At 46.6% G+C, this 16,570-nt stretch overlaps 1 pseudogene; it reads right to left on the bottom strand.

Moving 5' to 3' along the window:
- Positions 1-16,516, bottom strand: part of LOC135367344 (peripheral plasma membrane protein CASK-like) — a 38,239-nt pseudogene extending 21,723 nt beyond the window's left edge.
- Positions 16,517-16,570: the final 54 nt, after the last annotated feature.

Genomic DNA, 16,570 nt, shown 5'->3' with positions numbered 1-16,570 from the left:
AGAAAATACTCTCCCTTTATGAAGCCCTTTTTGTATCGTACAATCGTTGGGAAGATTAGTGAGATCATGCTCTTCGCAATTTTTTGAATCCATTCTCAAAAACTAACGTCACTTTTATAATGCTCGGAACCCACGTTCGCTGATGCTTCAACATTTTTTTAAGTTATATACAATCTGCACGAGAGACAGCATAAGAAAGAGAGGCTTTTCATCGATTTACGAAATCTAATGTCGGATTTCAACAATCTTTGCGTGTGCTTTTGCGCACTCCGCACCAAAGCCCCGCTTTGATGCTGATGCACCGCAGTGCTGGCTCATATTCATATTCGCATCCGATTCGCAAAGTGGAACGCTTCATACACACATTCGATCCGTATCGTCACCAAGAAGCAGAAGCGCGCAGGTGATGCGCGTGCATATTGCACAAACGCGATCTTATTGAGCATCAACTTATTTTTGTGTTCGGCTAGAGACGTTCATTTATTCCGTATATGTGTAAAACACATTTCAAAAACACACTATCCAGTCTTCTGTTCTCGACACTCCTTTTTGCACGCGGAACACTGGAAGTCGAGCCGGTCGAGGACGCCACGAACTTAAGCTTGATAATTTTGCGCGCTTTATTAGCATCCGATCGGCTACTGGTCCGCTGTATTGATATCCGCAACCGATCCGCATCCGATCCACATACCACAATGATTAGGCACACTTAATCGGAATCCGTCGCAAGTATATCCGCTTACAGCCGCCGATAGTGCAGGGCTGAAGGAGATTTCGATGTCTGCCGTAATATGTTTTTACAGCGCGGAAGAAACGTAGTACTTTATCTCTAGGGAAACCCTACGTTATAGCTGGAATAATTACGCGCTACGTGTTCTCCGTTCTACCTTCTTTTATTAAATTACGCGAGAAAATTAGTTTCTTCGTTTCCATTAACGGTGCCAGATCTCGACACAAAGCATATCAAGAGCGGCGTGACATTTTGCCCAACAATTTATATTCATTCGCCCCCTTTCTGGCTTTATCGTTATAAATGGAACCCGTCGTGTCGTACCCTCTCCTCCAACCTCGGTACACGTTCTATCAATTACTTGAGAGTTGAAAAAGAAGGCTTTGCCCGTCGGCGGTCTTTCCGAGACTCTGCCAATTTTGGGGGGGGCATCTACTATTTATGAGAAATGTCAGTCGGGTGCAACCCGGTTATAACGAATCGCTCACTCGGGGACAACCAATCAACCAGGAGAGAAAATTGAGTCAACACACGTATCTAATTGCTTTTTTGCGTAGTTTGCTGTTACAACAGCGTGGAGGTGAGGCAATAATGAATACGGTTGTTGAGACTGCGCGACCCGAGTGAGCGAGCAAATACGCGACGACGCGCTATCGAGTTGCTTGCGTTGCGCGGTACGAAGTCGTCCGCCGCAAAGTGGAGCGTTGATTGGTGCTGCTAGAACACAAAGGGTTGGTGGAATTCAAAACGGCTTACAGACGCCAACGGAGTCAGCCAGCACGGGTATGCATCTTGAAACGTGACTAATACCCCTGTCACACGGGCATTTCGATCCTTCTCGAATCCGATCTGCATCGAACTTCCCGAGCACGCTCGAGTTTTGACGCTGCTACGCGGCCACTTTCAATGCGCATTGAATGGTTGACCTGTGCAAATGAATAAACGGAACTCATTAATTTCGCGTTTCCTGTATAACAGCGATATTAGTGGTAATTTATCGTATACCGATGTAAGCATCATTTGTAGCTTCGCGCGCATGTCCGTCTTAAGTTATGACAGTTCACCGGGGTCGAGGATGCAAATGGCGGCCGTCGAGCCGTCTTGAAATTCTCAATCCTGTTATGGGAACTGTCTTGAGTCAAGCAGGATGAAAGTTCGATCCTGCTTGGAAGCGGCCGTGTAGCACCATCCGATCTGCATTGGGTTCAAGCAGGTTCGGTCGAGCAGGATCGAAAATGCACGTGTGACAGGGGTATTAGTTACGGCTAGCTCGTGACAGTAGGACGCATTTGTGGAAATGCGAAACTTTTAAGAAACGAAATCCGAGAAAGTGCCACTCTCAATGACTTTAATTTAGCATCGGTGCTGTCCAACCGCAACTCAATCAGTATAGTAGTTCCGCCCAACAAGTTATCGCTCCCGGCCACCGTTTTATAGTCCAAACACGTACCACAATGAAAAGTAGTTCAACTGACTTCTGATTTTGAGACGGACAAAAGGAAAACAAAGCATTAAGACACGCTATCAAACGATATCCAGTCTGTAAAATTATACAGTCGACTCCCGTTTATCCGGAGTTGACCGTTCCCAGCGAAAATGTCCGGATAAGTGATACACGCGCTATTTTGAGCTGTCCATCAGGCCCGTATTTATTTCGTAACGCATATTAAACTGTCCATACTCCTTTGCGAAAAATCACTAAAACACCAAGCTCTCCTAAGTTCTTAGTTACTTCAGGATCATTACTCTTTTGCTCAAAAAACACCAGAGCAGCTCTGAGTGCATTTCGGTCCTCTTGGAGTGTCACCACATCCACATGTGCTTCTTCAGTGTCATCACTGCAATTGACAATATCAACGACGTCTTGGTCAGAAATGATGGCGCACGTTTCATCACAGCCGTCCACATCGAGGTACTCGAAATCTGCAGGCGGACTTTTTGACTGACTTTCTTACTTTTGGACTGAAGGTCCTTCCTTCCTCTGCAGCTTCAAACGACCGGTCTGGTCATCACCTCGCATGGGTACAATGGGAAAGAGGGAAATCCTTGAAGCATAGTACGGAGTAGTTCACTCTACCCTGAAGGTTGTCGGCCCCGCTGGCGAAAATGTATGTCACATACTGACTTTGACTAGGGTTGCCCCCAGGCCGGTATTATACCGGCCCGGCCGGTTATTTGCTCTCTCTGCCGGATGCCGGCAGGAGGGTGATACCGGAAGCCTTTTGACGGTATTTGCGACTGAAAACCTTTCATAGGGCGGGCTTTTCCCTTCAACATTCCACTACAGCTTGAATAAACCTGGACCACAGACCCAACTCCGCGCAGTCACCAGTTGTTTCCTTAGTTACTCATTATTATTATTACTATTATTATTATTACACACAGGAACACGTTTCATCCTACTGTCTTGAGCTCTCTCTCTGGTTTTCTGTGTGTGCTCTTCCACCCCTCACCCACTTCCCTTTCCCGCGAGCATTTCCTCCTTTCCCTCGGCCGGTATTTTTCAACTACGAAAGGTGGCAACCCTAACTTTGACCCAAGAATGGATAAGCACTGTTTTTGTCCGGGTAGCGCGGGGTCCGGATAAGTGAAGCCTGGATAAACACGGGTCGACTGTATCACCCGGTATTTATCTCCTCACCCTTTTTGTAAAGGGTATTTAACTTAGAAAACAAAATCGGACACTAAATGTGAGAAGCGACAAAATGCTTTTGAAAGCTTTTTCGAAAGCCCTGGGCGAATAATTCGATTTGCTGATCGGTCGCCCAAAATATTTGCTGACGCTCGACAAGGTATTCGTTCACTCGTGATAACGCTATCGAAGCCCGTCCGAAGATCATTAAGGCGGGATAATTGAGCAGTTACTTCTGAGGGGAATATCTGTGCAGGGCTTCGCATTCTACGAGAAGAAAAAAAAAAAATAGCTACGTGGTGCTTTCGAAAAACGATTAGAGCTCCGAACATTTGATCGATTAACAAATCGTCAGATGCTTAAAGAACACTATGAACCCCTTAAAACTTTAACCAACCTGCCGTTTCTACGAAAAGTTTTTTTTTCGACGAGCTGCTTCCGTTGACGTGGATCAGCATTTTTTTTTGTCCGCTAGAGTCGTAAAGTCTGAGGCCGATTTAGAGTAATGAGTTTTGACCCCATTCGCACCAACACAAATTCAGGATTAAAAGAGTGAAACGGTTTTATCCGAAGAAGATCAGACCCCAATTGCCGTTAATCCAATCTGGTAAATAAATGCTAATTAAGGCTATTCAATTAGGAATGTCAACAATATATCACTCCCGTTCGCAGTGGTCTACGATTTCTCGGTACTTTGGAGCGGTGTTGTCCTTTCATCTAACACTGTCTACTTATTTATCGGACTTCCATAGGAACTTAGGAAGACCTAACTAGCACGATGGCGAAGTATTGAGTACTATAGGCCTACTATACATGTCACGATGGCGTAACTATAACTAATAGTTTTGTCCAAGGGCTCGCGGGTGCTTGGTTGAAACTATTTTCTTCAAGTACCCGCTATGCAGATGAAATATTCTCGAGTTTTTGAAGAATAAAGGTTTCTTTCTTTGAGTTCATTAACCCGTCCGCGATATTTTCAAATCAAGTATGGACAATTTTCAACTATTGCTGACTGATTAGGCATTTGCGCCGACTAACATTGAGAAGAAGAAAAGATTACAGGAACGCGACATAGACGCGACAATTTCACGTTCCAGCCGTCTGCCTGGAAGCCGTCTCGTAGAGGTCCGACGCGTATTCCTAGAAGAAATTACTAATGGCCAATGAGAGAAGAACCTCCTCACCCGTCGATGTTTTCGTGCCACCTGCCACACTTTGACCATCCCGTAGAGGAAGTACATGTTCCACAGTCATTCTGGCCATTCAAACGCAACCATCACCACCGCACGGGCATCCCGCGAAAACGGCGCCACGACTACAACGCGCGCCAGCGAACGCAGGAGAGAGGGAGGGAGGGGGGGGGAGAGAGAGAAAACATAGGGGGCGCTACGAAGCGCACAGAGATAGAAATTGTGCTCTATCTGCACAATGAATGAAAGAAGAAGACGGATCGGTGGTCACTTAACGCAAGGATGGTCACCGCTACACGGAGAGAGAGAGATGGGAGAAGGAACAATCTATCCCATATGCGCTACAAAAGAAAAGAGAGAAAAAAACGGGAAGAAAGGATCTTGTCCGGGAAGAGACGGAAAGACGGACGCTTTCTTCTCTTCACGCCCACTAAGTACGGTACAAGTCTCTCTCTCTGGTACTACGAGGGTATCCAGAAAGTAAGTTACGATTGGCTATTATCAAAACACGAAAATTCGTTTCCAAACTGCTTTATTTTCACGGGGTTCCATATTTCTACGCAGTTTCTACCATTACAGTTGTCATAGTATGTGCACCACCTCAGCACAGAATGGTGCCATCCGTTATGAAATTAAACTATGCAGGGCACCGTATTACAGCTTCCTCCGCACCGTCTGGACGCGTTTTCATAATTTTTTTTCTTTCTTTTTTTTTTTTTCGATTTTGAGAGAACGACGTACAAACGCGACAATACTTTCCGCGTAAAAGAAGATACATAAAGACACGTACAGTTATAATTTAACGCACCTTTCATTTTCTGGGAAGGTGCGTACGAAGACTCCAACGTACAACATCATCGTCGTATATCGTGGTTTGACGAGGAACGTCACTCGATTTAATTTCTGGTTCTTCTTTCCCTCTCCCTCTCATGTTCGGTAGAAGATATCTATGCGCCAGAAAACCTGAGGCGGGATGCGACCCCGGTACCTCTCACTCGTTCAGTTTCACCGAAATCTGGCGGAAGATAACATCGGTAAAAAAAAAAAAAAAATGCAGCGCGCCTGTAAAGCGTGCTTTGCCTGCGGAGCAGGGAAGTATTGCGAGAATGCAAACTCAACGTCGCCAGGTGCGTCGAACTACAACGTGGCGATAGAATCAGTAAAATCACGTCGGTGCACTCGTTAAATGTATCTTATGTTTTTTCATCCACCTTACCACCCAACCTTAAATTTCGCTCGTGTCACTTGGTCGATTTTACAAAAGAAACCGTCTAGACACGTCCACTGGGAAAAAACAGTCGCCTCCATGGTATGTTTGGAGAAATGACTTTTCGCAAACATCTCGCATTCAATGCTAAGAGAATCCCTTTTGGGAAAGTCGCGTGGGCATACGACGCCGCTCCATGGAACGTAATCCTTCGGAGAGAATTAATTATGACAGTCCTCCCCCGAAGGTTTGGAATAGAGGGAAACACCTGCTCAGAGCCCATTTACAATGCCATCCACCTGGCTGTAGATATTTCATAAGAAGGAGGAGGAGGAAACTAGCCCTTTAGGACGACGCCCTCCCTTCTCGAGGATACTTTTCGACGGGGAAAGGGTTTCTGACACCCTCTCTGGTGTGCTTTCGAAGATGTTTTCGTGAACCTCCCTTTGAGAGGAAAACGCCGTGTATCTTTCGAATTTTTGCGCTTACGGGCACCCGGATGTAATGTCCGGGTACTAACGTAAACGGAGTAATTTTAATGAAACTGGAGTAAATGAAGTAACGTGTTCGGAAGAGGCAGTGTGGAGTACGTGAATACAGTTTTAAAAGCGATAAAACCCACGTGTTAGCTAAATGGACGAGAAACAAAAATAAAACGGTCCCCATTAGGGTTCCGTCGTTTTTTTAAATATCTGAGGTGTATGACGGCACGACGCATGTCGTGCGTTGCCTAGCAACCGCTTTCCGTCCCATAATAGTGCGGCAAAGGGAAGTTAATCATACATGTATCACTTGTACAGTATTACTAATTAGAAATAGAAAAGAATATTTTGACGGAATTCAGCGTAACTTAGGTAGACACATAGCGTATGGGGCCGGTTGGTACATATCCCTTGGCCAGGCGACAAAAGAACTTTTCTTTCTTTCTTTCTTTTGTGGCCTAGCCAAGAGGTAACTTAGGTAGGCTCGAATGATACAAATTAGGTAGCACTCAGAAGACACGAGATTTAGTCGAGAGCGGTAAAAAAATAAGCAGAAAAGCAACCAAAAAAGAAAAAAAAAGAGGAACAGATTGCGGTGCAAGTTATGAAAACAGTGGCAATGGGAATTCGCACATCGCCAAGATATACTCAGCATTTCCTTATAATAATTACGTACACATGCAGTTAATATACGACGTTGAATTTAGATTTCCCTACCCCCACGCATACGCAATAAACGAATAACAGAGAACTCCTTGGTGCACATTGCAAGTATGCGTCCTTCATGCACAGTTCTGTTGCATTCCTGCTTTGTGCTGTCACCTGTCGGCCTCTTTTCAAACCACGAGTATCGTTGCAGGCTTACAGCGCAATCGAGCGTACTGTCGAATGTCCCTCGAACCTTTTAAGTTTTTTTTTTTTTTTTTTCGTGTCACTCTTTCTCCAAAAGAGTTTAAAATGTATCGAGAATTGCATCAAATAATATTGTTTAACACCCGTCCCGCAATTTTCGTTCTTCTCACACCTTCACAAAGTGGTTATTTTCTTTGTTCTTTTGCGTTTATTTCCGTTATCTCGCATATTAATTTTAATAAAGAGCAATGAGCTGCGGAATGAACAACAACATAAATGAACGAATAAGGAGAAAAGCTGTTTGTACAAGTGCAAGGATACACTTTCAGAAGTACATATCCGTGCTCGACTTGCACAGTTGTGATATCGAAATTCCTCGAAATGACTGACAACGCTTTTTTTTTTTTTTTTTTTGCGTAAAGTCTAACAAAATTTCCGCCGATCACTCGAACGCCTGCCGAAATGAAAACGGCTTTGAGAGAGAGTTCATACTTACATCTAGTAAGGCATGAAGCTGTGAGTCTTCGAGTACCCGAAGCAGGAAGTCCCTGTCCCTCTGGGAACAATCCGTCAGACAAGGGATGTCATCGAGGCTGTCCAGTACGGCTGACACCGCTCCTTTTGCAAACACACAACACTACTCAACACTGATCCCCGGGCTTTTCAACGACCGCTCCTAAAAAGAGGCTCCCCTACTCGTTTATTACATCCTTCTCACAATATATACTGCACGATACGGAGTACCCTGACGTTGTCAACCCCATTCATCTGGCGCACGTAAATATCGATGCGCCCTTTCAATGCCTTTAAAAGGATAGTTGACCCACCTATGGAGGTGACCTGATCGTTGTCCGGGTCGTTGTAGAAAGGACTCCACTTGGGACTGGAAACAGCCGCCAGCACCGCACCCTGAAATTAGACTCGTGTATAATCATGGAAAACAAAAGAAAAAAAATGAAATTGCGGTGATTTTTTTGGTACAACTGATCAAACGTCCCGCATGCATAACACAGTCCGTATGCACGATATGGTCAAAACCGACGAAAAAAAAAAAAAAAAAAAGTGCAGCGATTTTTGGTACAACAGATCAAACGTCCCGCATGCATAAAACACTCCGTAAGGACGATATGGTCAACGATACTGCAGGGAAATGTAGAAGGCGCACACCAAGTGCAAGATGCTATTAGCACCCTTAGGGGACTGAGTGCAATGGGAGTGTATAGGAGAGTGAGAAAGTACGTGGAGAGGAAAGTCAGTGGGGAATCTGCATTCAAAACCAAAGGACCCCGGTTGAACCCCAGCTCGGAAGTCTTTTCAATGTCCTTTCGATGGACGCCATGGCGTCCCCGAGACCGGAAAAGTTCCGAGTTCGCGAGCTTCCTTCAAAGAATACATTTTGCATTAAAATGTGGGACTGTAAGTATACGTTCACTGCAGTTGTGACGTGCTTGACAGTGAAAACACCTTTTAGATGAGTTTCCCGCAAACTAAGACGAAGGCGGCGAGCACATACATGGAATACCATAACTGGTACCTACTTGAAAGTGGGTACCATCAGGGTGCCATTCTCTCATTGACCTCACCTTTAATTTCCTCCTGGAGTTGAATTTCCTCAACTCGTCCACGGTGTCTTGTAGGTGAACCCTGGGAGCACACTGGTCGCGTTCCTACATCAACAATCGATCATAATCAATGCTGCCTTTTTGATGTAGAATGTATAGAATTACCTTTATCCAAGGGTGATTGAGCAGCTCTTGAACGGTATAGCGTTCCCTGGGATCCCCGCAGACCATCCGTTGCACAATATCCCGGCCGTATTCGCTCACTTGATCCCACTGACGGCCACCTAACTGAAACACCCGGACAAACACGTTTTCAGAGCGTGATCAAACACGCGGCTGATCCGCGCCCGTATTTGTGGCGTTTTCGCACGCAGAAAACGCTCCATGCGGATCAGCCTTACTCTATAAGCGACCCTCTGTTGATAAACATGTGACGTGACGAGGAGACCGGTTCGAGGCTATATTTTGCTGTGCTGGACAAGAAGTGGGAAGAACGCGTCGGTCGTCTACAGGATAGAGGACTTGAGCGTTCTAGACAAAGGTAGAGTTCACACCGCAGCTTCTCTCCGTTGCGGGTACCGCGTACAGAACAAGGGCGGATGCGGTTGCCGTACTACACGCTGTTCAGACACACGCGTTCTCGACACGGAAAACGCCCGGTGTTTGGCGAATCCTTCCTTCACTCTTTCTACGTCTATTTGTCTATTTAGCTCCACTCTCCAGGGCGCCTTCTTTCATTGGTCAGCTGCGTAGCCGGAGGTAATGCGTACCGCATGGTGTTCGCTCAAGCCCAACTCTTGCGATCCGTATATAGTACTTTTTGCTTCGCCGTACGTCGTTGCCATGACAACCGTGCCGCGCCGCATCCATAACGCGTGTAAATGGAACAGTGTGAACCAGGCATGATAATAGTGAGTTTTAGTGCATCGTACACTAGTGCATCGTACTTGCTATCTCTTTGCTACCTCTATGACTTTGCTATCTCTTTGCATGCTATCTCTTTGCATGCTATCTATTTGCGTACGCAACGGATAGCGTGTTGGTTCTGCGCACTGCGCGAAGATCCCTTTATGTATGCAGAACCACCAACCAACGCTATCCCTTACGTACGCAAAGACGACAGCGTACGACACTTCACTATTTTCACTATTCACTATTTCTTGACTATTTTTTAATTCACTATTTTTTATTTTTTTATTTTTTACAGATATGAAAGTCTGGAGGGAACAGCGAAAAGAAAAAGCCACCATAGTGGCTTGACGAGCTCGCCATTCCTATATATATATATATATCTATATATATATAATATCGTATAGTCGCACCTCATAGCACACCCAAGCGCCTTGTGGCCCCAAAAGAGTTGTCAGTGCGCATTGTACAAAACACTGTTGTGGGCAACCACAGCCACGATCCATTATTTCCTTGGTGCGCTTGGGAGCCACTAGGGGGTTACTAGGAGCCAAGGACATAGTAGTACAACCTGCTAGCTACAACTAGGTGGTCAATAATGCATGTTGGAGTGAGTATAGTTTGACGCGCTACCACCGATCCCTTGGAATCAGTAAGCGGGTCGAGTCATCTACCCAGACCGCAACCAAATGTGATTACCAACCGTGAGCCTTCCATTGCAGATGGCCTCGTGCAATCTCTCCCTGGTGCCCAGGAAGGGCAAACTGCCCGTAAGGAGTACATAGAGCAAGACCCCGCAGCTCCAGACGTCGGCTGGCTTCCCGTAGGGCCTCCGCTGTACCACCTCGGGGGCCATGAAGTGTGGAGTGCCGATTCTACCGCCCGTGCATATGTATTCCCCTTCGAGTTGAATGGCAGCGCCGAAGCCCCCTAACTTGACGGGGGCGTTGTTCTCCCTGGTGGCCAGCAGAACGCAGTGGGGTTTCAGGTCACGGTGGATGATGTCGTTCTCGTGGCAGTAGCGAAGGGCTCCCAGGATTTGACGCATGTAATGGCTGAAAGAGAGCAACGAACCGGTGTTCCTATTTGCCTACTACCTGCGCGATATACCGGTCTCCTCAGCAGTCTGTGACATCGTGGGCGGGACGGCGGAAGACCTCTGACCCCACATCACCTGACTCCCAGGAACTACCCCAGGAACTTCACTACACACTAAGGAATTATTCGGCCAGGAATAGCAAACCGCCCTTTCTGGCCGACTTTTCCTGCCAAAATAAATAGATTCCTCCCGCCTATCTGCCTGCGTACAACGCACATTGTCCAAGGACAACGTGCGGGGTAATACCATCTAGATTACAGGGACAGTTTCGTGGAAAGCATCACAGACCGTGGGTTGACGCTTGTAATTCATAGGTGTTCATTCTTCAAAATCAGGTGTATCTCGAATGAAGTGGTCATTGAGAACAAAACTACCGAGCTTAGGCTGCGGGCTACACAGCCACGGAATATCGCTATGGTGTGGAGGAGGAGGAGGAGGAGGAGGAGTGTCGTTGGGAGGAACCCGAGAGGTCTGCCTGCCTGATTAGGCGGCATGTTTCTCGGGAAGGGAAAGATGGTGGAGAGGAGGAAAGGGTGAAGTGGAAGACCGAGCGGAATCCGCTCGGGGGGAGGATAGCTGCGTCCATGGGCCGACTTGAGGGGAACTGTGCCGGCATACGCCTATTACACATCTGAGGGAAACCCAGGAAAAACCCCAGACGGCACAGCCGGCCGGCGGATTCGAACCGCGGACCTCCCAGTCTCCAAGCGCACGCGTTACCGCTGCGCCACCGGAGCTGGTCGCTATGGTGTAAAACACGACTCTCGAGCATTTCCTGCAGCTTTCTCATTTCTTTCTTTGTAAATTCCGCGTTACTCCAGCGAAGCGAATGTGGCTATGAGCGCATTGCGGTCTAGACTAGGCCTTGGACTAGGGCTCGGGCTCGGCCTAGGACTAGGGCTCGGCCTAGGACTCGAGCTCGGCCTAGGACTCGAGCTCGGCCTAGGACTCGAGCTCGGCCTAGGACTCGAGCTCGGCCTAGGACTCGAGCTCGGCCTAGGACTCGAGCTCGGCCTAGGGCTCGGGCTCGGGCTAGGGCTACGGCTAGGGCTACGGCTAGGGCTACGGCTAGGGCTACGGCTAGGGCTACGGCTAGGGCTACGGCTCAGACTAAGACTAAGACATACTCTCAGCATCCGGCGTCTGGTCTTATCACGCATTCCGTCGAATAATAGTCAAACTAAGGCACTATTCCAGTGGGATTTTCGATACCGTGGTCAGCTGTCAACAGGAAATAAAATGACGCCATAGTTTCCGAATCGACTTGAACGCATGCGATCATCCCTTTAACACGTATCTATTACAAATTGTATTACCTGGCAACGGCTTCACTGTAGACGAATCCAGCCGTGGCCCTCTTGACAATTTCAAAGCACAGGTCTGCCCCTTCCATACTGAAAATACGAGACACGCCCTATTAATCATCTCGTATAGAATGTCGCTATTCAGCGTCAATGAAAGCTCTTTTAAGAACACCAATATCCGACACAATAAAGGCGATTACGTCGTCTAGACGAACGATTGGACCAGCTTCAGAAAGAATTAAGCCATCGTCAGGAGCAGGACGTCTGTTTTACGCGCTTCCAAATAGAGCCAATACGAGAAAAATTCTTTAGTTGATTCGAAACGCATCATCTTTCTTTTCTTTCTTTCTTTCTTTCTTTCTTTCACAACTAGCGGTACTAACGGTTTCTCGAATCTCAGATAAAATTACCACGCGATAGTTGCTCCCTGAGGACGCAGCAGTTACTTAATGAGTAATGATGAAAGATGGAAATGTTCAACTAAATGAGTATTTCCTGAGTATTTACTCGCATAATTAGCGCACATTCAACTTGGGTGCCCACGTGTTAACACTTTTCCCCCACTTACTCGACGCACACTGTTCCGACTCGAACGCTCCGATTTTTCCCATTTTTTTTTCCTATCGCTCTTCCACAGCGCACTTTCTGAGCGTTCTTTATGCGAGTAAATATGTGGTCTCACACAAACACACACAAAGACAAGTATATAAAAAGGCAAGAAACCTTTACTTCGTTTAATAGAACAATAATAATAATAAGGATGAGAGGCTCACTACTCAAACACCATGTAGAGCATGCCCTCGGAGCTGTATGTCTCCAGGAGCTCGACGATGTGCGGGTGCTTGAGCATGTGGCAGATGGTTGCTTCTCGCTTCAGATCTGCACATTAACGTGCATTCCTTTTCTAATACTATACGACTCTATTTCATGCACCACATTCATTTTCATATAAAATCATCATCATAAAATAAAGTTGGTTTTCATGAGAGGAACTGATGTTCTGAGGTTGGAACAACATAGAAGGGACAATCACATACAAGGCCTCAAGTTGCCTAAGAAATTAACGACGAAAGATGAAAGTCACTGAAAAGGTTAGCCAGCTGTAGGGCTCGAACCCACCCCTGTAATCCAGAAGATGTGGGTTCGAGTCCTACAGCTGGCTAACCTTTTCAGCGACTTTCATCTTTCATTGTTTTTCATTTTCATTCATGCTATACATGCTAGCCCGCCCTATTCACGCTCAGGGTTCTTCGTTTTTTCGGGTTTTATTATTTTTGAAATTCGGGGGGTAGAAATCGGGTGATTGTTCCGAAAGGAAATTCGAGGAAGAATCGGTCGTGTTCTGTCACGTGTTTTACGTTGTCGGGTGTTTCCGGGTGAAACTAAAATCGTGTGAGTCAAGCTGCAGAGATGATTGCAGCAATAGAATTCCTACAGGCGTTAAACAAAAAAAAGAGAGGGTAGTCTATAGTCGTCGCCTCATTTTGAGATTACACTTGCATTCGACTGTAAGTTACGAGCAGATGCCAAGACACAAAATTTCATCCAGCGGATCGTCGAGGAAAACAAACGGCACGCCCACTTCCGGTTTCACTGTGACGCAAGCATCAACCAACACCACCTGGGGACGTCACGGTGCTGATCGTTTACGTACCGTTGGTGTCCAGTCCGGGGCAGCTCGTGAATTTGGCCACGTCCACCACTTTGACGGCAAACTGCTGACCGGTTGTCTTATGGACGCATCGACGAACCACACTGAATGGACCCCTGCAAAGATGAACCGTCACGTGGCCAGGGGCGTCAGAAGTCAGGGGCATAGTCCCGGGAGGGGGTAGTAGGAAAGGCAATGCAGAATGACTCTTCAATCATGCTTCCACACAATGCAAAAACACGACATTTGGCACGTCAGAGAGGCGATGAGCAAAGTACCTCATAATTGTACTTCAAGTACAGTACAAAGTACGTGGCGTAAATAGTACTTGAAGTACCACGCTGCAAATATGCCTCAAGTAAAGTACAAAGTACTTGGCAACGTACTTTGAGCTACTCATCATGCACATTGCCAAATTAGTTTGTACGCAAATGTATGAAAAGCGCAATGCGAATCCGCATTTATTACGTGGGCTGTTATGTGCAGAAATGTAATTCGTGTGAGGTGTGACCATTTAAAAACGGCAGAATGCATAAATCAAAAGCGTGTGTGCCTTTCATTCTTTTACTATACTGTAACGTAAAACTTACAATCCAATCACATATTATGAAATAGAACGATCACTAACTGCCAACGGGGAAAACAATGTAAAAATGCATGCGCTGAAAGAACCACAGAGACAAACCCCAGCCGCTGCTACCCAGTGGTTCATCCAGAATTTCGTCCAAGGATGGGGGGGGGGAGGGGGGGGGGCTCAGCAAGGGGGTGTATTTACACGCTTTTGACGAAATGTTGCGCAATCTCAGAAAGTTTAGGGGGTCTCCTCCAGGTTTTTTTTTTTTTTGGGGGGGGGGGGGGGTCTGGATAAATATCACTGTTGCTACCTATCGCAGTGTCGTAACGTGCGTTCTCTGCACTTGAGACTTCGTGGTGTGTCTGTCCCTCCGTGTTCACTAGTCTGAATTTTACATTGAGCGATTATATTACAAGAGCAATATGAAAGTATTGTTGTTCATAACTTATCAACATTTCTAGCTTGACAACAGTGGGGTCTCCCCAAAAATGCCCCTTCGTGAAACAAAAAATTATGTACTTGAATTTTCCCGATTTATGACTGCAGTCTCAGTTGGGTGGTTCAGTACTTGACGGGAAAGTTGGAATGCTTTGGATCACTGCAGGGAGGTAGTGACGGTAGCAATGAATGTGTGAGTGAGTGAGTGAGTGATTTATCCAAATTGTTTAATATGTCAATATGCGCGATGAATATATGAGTGGCCGACTACACCACGATATACAACTAAATACTACTATTAGACAGCACAGGCTTACTGATAATACGAACTTAATACAGCTTAATTACATCACATCATGCTAACTGACAGACTCGCTATTAAAAATGTAACCCGCAGTAAGAAAATTTCCTACAAGTGAAATTGCTGCAGAAACCTGCCTCATAAGACGGGGTAGCAGACACACTGCTCGATCTACTTGCATGAAGAGGATGGGGGGCAGCAGAGGCTCCCGCAGCTTGAGCTCAGAGGGGCGGTCGCCCCATCTTCTGACGTGGCCCATAGTACCATTTTGAACAAAGTGCACTTATTCTATGGAACTTGGAAGCGCGTATAGAGACACTTTGACGGAGTGAGTTTTTTTTAGTAAGCCGTTTGCAGAAATGCTCGCAAGGGGAAAAGCGGGGAGGTAATTAGGTTAGGGACCATAATTGAGGCGTCCCACTTTTCTGGCTCTTACGCGCGAAGCTAAACACAACATTATGCGAGGGGCTCCGAAGCACGTTCTTCGAGGAAAAAGGCCGGTTTATGGTGCACAGAGACCGTGCTGTATCATGTATGTCGCTCTCTTCAGCTCAGATTTTTCCCTTTTTCACGTGCGAAAACAAGAGAGAGAGAAAATAAGGAAAACCTTCCACCTTAATGATGTAGGTACTAAAACTGCTTGAAGAACGTGTATCACTATGAAAATCACTCAACGAAAGGTATCTTAAAATACATTAGATTGTATCGTGCAGCTTTAGAGGATGCTTTGTATGGTGGAGTTGTTGACATCACAACAATTATTGTTTACATTTCCGCGTGTGTTTCTTCTTAGAAAATGTTGCATATAGTCCAGTGAAACGAGAGGCCGTTAAATAAAACGAAATTGATAAGTGAAACGGGCACGCGTGCGATGCTCACGCGTCGAACATCGTTCTGTGGAGTGCAAGTGTGCATGCCATACGCGAATTACGTCTAAACGGGTGTCTGCAAGGAGCAGGCCATCGTTATGCCCGGACCCGTGCGTGCCCAGTGGATGCAGTTTCGAAAATGTGGGGCATCTTTGTACGTGCTTCGGGATATTGCCGTTTAATTATTTGGGGCTACAAAATTCCTCATTGTGAAAATGACCCAGTCTGCACTGGATGCAGACGACTCGTCTGCAACAACATCGGCCAGGCACGTGCTTGTCAAGCGCAGAATCTTGGCGGAGAACTGTTTTGTTACTCATATAGCCGTCTCGCCCAAGTCCCGCTCGAAGCAATGCGTAAGTCCAACCAAAGATGGTGCGACTTACTTTCCGATCACTTCGTGCATCTCGTAGACGTCGTCGAAGACAACATCCTCATCGGCCATCCTCGGTGGTTGCGAACGTCTGCTTACGAGGAAGCAACACGGGAGGAGGGTTCGCGCACTAGGCCTAACGCCCCAGCATCTTGAGCTGTTAGCACTCTGCCATAGTGCCGGCTCCCAGTGCAAGCACAAGGAACGGAGGATGCAATGAGCGATTGTTCATCGCATAGGAGGGAGCAGCTCTGCCCTACTCATCCTTGGAAAGGCCACACATGGCGCTCTTCGGCTTCACGCAAGCAGACGGCCAGAGGCGAACAAGCGCTGAAGCGCGCATGCGCGTCTCCGTTCGTCTGCTCACGAACTGCGCGCCCGCGATCCCGGAACACGT

The sequence above is a fragment of the Ornithodoros turicata genome, chromosome 8, assembly GCF_037126465.1.
Source record: "Ornithodoros turicata isolate Travis chromosome 8, ASM3712646v1, whole genome shotgun sequence".
Taxonomy (NCBI): Eukaryota; Metazoa; Arthropoda; class Arachnida; order Ixodida; family Argasidae; genus Ornithodoros; species Ornithodoros turicata.
The sequence above is the reverse complement of the archived record's forward strand: the minus strand, read 5'-3'. Positions and strand labels throughout refer to the sequence as shown.